Source organism: Actinia tenebrosa, unplaced genomic scaffold, assembly GCF_029948245.1.
Source record: "Actinia tenebrosa isolate PJP-AT-01 unplaced genomic scaffold, QUT_ActTen_1.0 PGA_scaffold3__52_contigs__length_22856419, whole genome shotgun sequence".
NCBI classification, from domain to species: Eukaryota; Metazoa; Cnidaria; class Anthozoa; order Actiniaria; family Actiniidae; genus Actinia; species Actinia tenebrosa.
Window position 1 is genome coordinate 14,977,581 of NW_028292580.1, and position 3,277 is coordinate 14,980,857.

The window sequence follows — 3,277 nt, forward strand, 5'->3', positions numbered from 1 at the left end:
TAGGGATGTGCCGCTGAGCCCTCTGAACCCTGACCCTGTTCCAGAGTAAAATCGCTGAAATTCATACCCTGTTCCAGAGCAAGATCGCTTAAAACCATACCCTATTCCGGTTTTGCGAAAATAGATAGCCTGTCCCAGAGAAGAGAGAGCGTGATTTCATATACCCTGTCCCAGAGCGAGCACCATTTTATATGCCCTGTTCCAGAGTAGAATCTGCTGAAAACCATACCCTGTTTGGCGGCACGTACCCGTATAGCGAAAATAGGGGACCCCCCCCCCCCCCACCCCCGGGCTCGAGTTGCGCTTTGTTTCAGCGCGCGCAAAGCGTGGTGATTCATTATTGCACATTGTTTCTGAACCGCTTTATTCCGTAGAGGTAACTATTTCGCACATATGAAATCACGAGTGTTGTAAACGGATTACCAGTGCTAATCAAATCTAAAGGTGAACGAGGCATCGAATATTCTAGCTTGGTATAGGTTAGTGGTTCAAAATCTCTGTCGTTAATCTTCTTCCCAGATGATCTTGGTCAGTCATTTACCGTTAATTATGGTCTTTAAAGTTCCACGCCCAAAAATATTGTCTTTATCTTTTCGCTCGTCTTGGTCAAAAAATTAGATTGAGCTTGTAATTCATCAGTAATTCATTATCGGTATTTGTGACAACATTAGTAGTTCTTTCGATTCAAAGACCTTCAACCCTTAAACAAGATGCTCTTGGGGCATGCACTGGGTTGCCTAACGTGCTGGTATGCTGGAGCTTATTTAACACCCAATCTTTGTTATGTACCGCTATGGAGGAGAGGATACTTTGGAACATTTTAGGTGTGTATTTTTAGAACTTGCGAACACAACTGATGCGGTTTTGTAGACAGAGAAAACAGCGTTGCGTTACTGACGTCACTAAGTTATAATATACTCTCCATCTTGAATTACACAAGAATCTTGACCTAACTTAGACCAGACTAAGACTCGTCCCCTCTGACGACATAAATATATTTATTTCAGGAATTTGTTTAGAAATGTGTTTAAATGGTTATTAGTTTTTCGCCAACTGTTTCTCTCCATTATTGATTATATTCTTCAAATATATTTTTTTATATATCCAAACCAGTGAAGTGGAACGATACGTGGTTAGTAAAAGGATTCAAAACTGAGTCAAAGTTACCAGGGGGGCCAAGGGGAGACAGGAATGGCAGGGAGGGCCAAGGGGGCCAGGGAGGCCAAGGAGGGCCAAAGTGGGCCAGGGAGGGCCAGGGGGGCAAGGGGAGCCAGCAAAGGCCAGGGGGCCATCTTTGGAATTACTGGGGGTTACTTTTTAATCTTGTCCCACTAATTGGGACATACAATTCAATACTATGATATGTAAAAGTATTTAATTAAGACTCTTATTATTATTATTATTATTATTATTATTATTATTATTATTGAACTGAGAACCTACTGCTGAAAGTAAATTGATTTTAAACAAAACTGATAAACAAACTGATAAACAAATAAATCCTGAACATCAACATACATGTACACGTACCATTGACTAGAAGATAATTTTCGAGCATGTGTCAATGCAATTATCAGTCTTGTGTTAGATAATCAAACAAACCCATCAGCAAACTTGTATGTAGACTCTTTACTGAAAAAGAGATCAATATCACATTACTTTAATTGCAGTTTATCCCAAAAGAGAAAAGAAAACAATGAAATATAAACACATCAACTCACCTCGTGCTCAAAACGTCAAGAAAGAAAAATCTGCTGACTCATCAAAACAAATGGCTCAAATAAATGCACAGGAAGCCTAATATTAGTTACAATAGAAGTTTTGGCTCCTGCCGTGCTAACAAGATAGCTGTCAGGCTGCCATTGTCAGCTAAGATTCTTTCAGAGGATTTCTGGCAATAAATACTGTGAAAAAGATTGATATTCCGGAGAATTTATGAGAAATAAGGGTAGGCCATAGATAGGGCCATAGGTAGGGCCATGGCCCAGGTCCAGGTTTTTGGCACACCCAGGAGGGCTAAGGAGGGCCAGGGAGACAAGGGGGCCAGGTAGGGCCAGGGGGCTAAGGAGGGCCAGGGGGGCAAGGGAGGGCCAGGGGGCAAGGTGGCCCAGGGATGGCCAAGGAGGGCCCTGAGGGCTAGGGAGGGCAAGGGAGATAAGGAGGGCCAGGGGATCAGGGGGATAAGGAGGGCCAGGGGGGCCAGGGAGGGCTAAGGAGGCAAGGGAGGCATGGGGGCCAGGGAGGGTCAGGGGGCTAAGGAGAGCCAAGGAGGACCAGGGTGGGCCAGGGGAGCTAAGGAGGGCCAGGGGGGCTAAGGAGGGCCAGGGGGGCTAAGGAGGGCAAGGGGGCAAGGGAAGGCCAGGGGGCAAGGTGGGCCAGGCAGTCAGGGAGGGCCAGGGGGTCAGGGAGGGCCAGGGGGTCAGGGAGGGCCAGGAGGACCAGGGGGGCCATGGGAGCTAAGGAGGGCCAGGGAGTCCGGGAGGGCCAGGGAGGGCCAGAGAGGTTACGGAGGGTCAAGGATGGCCAAGGAGGGCCAATGAGGGCAAGGGAAGGTAAAGGATGGCTAGGGATGGCGAAGGATAGTTATACATGAGAGTTACGCATACATGCCAGTGCATCCATGGTATTTAGCCATGGAGTATATAACCACAAATTCATAGTGGGAAGCCTGTGGCCACTGATGTAGCGATGTAGCCACGTAGCCACGTAGCCACGTAGCCCATATAGCCTAAATCTTTTCAATGGCTACTTGGCTACTTGGCCACAGGAATTAGCCGTTGAAATATCCACAGCAAGCCCAATTGCCCTATTTCACCATGACGTCACATCAAAACAATCTATTGTTTAAACGCAAAGGATCATGGTCGTCGGAGGGGGTCAAATCAACGAAAATTCAACGAAAATTGTTCTAAAACCCGTATCAATCCACGAAGAGAATTATAATAGCCAGCAAACGCTCAGAATACTTTTTAGTACATACGGTGTATTAACACATATTATATCTGAAAACCAGGCCATTTTAGATTAAACTGTTTCGCTTGGAGCAAATTTTATTGAATTTTCTATTGGATTTGGCGATTCTTTCCCCCACATAAACAAGCAGTGACGTCATATTGAAATAGGGCAATTAACTCACTGACACAAATTCATAGTGTTTAGCCAGTGATGTAGCCAAGTAGCCAGGTAGCCACGTTAAGATGAGTTTACAAAAAAAAAAAAAAAAAACTACACCACCCTTGATTCCCAAAGCCTACACGATAATATCAATAAACATATA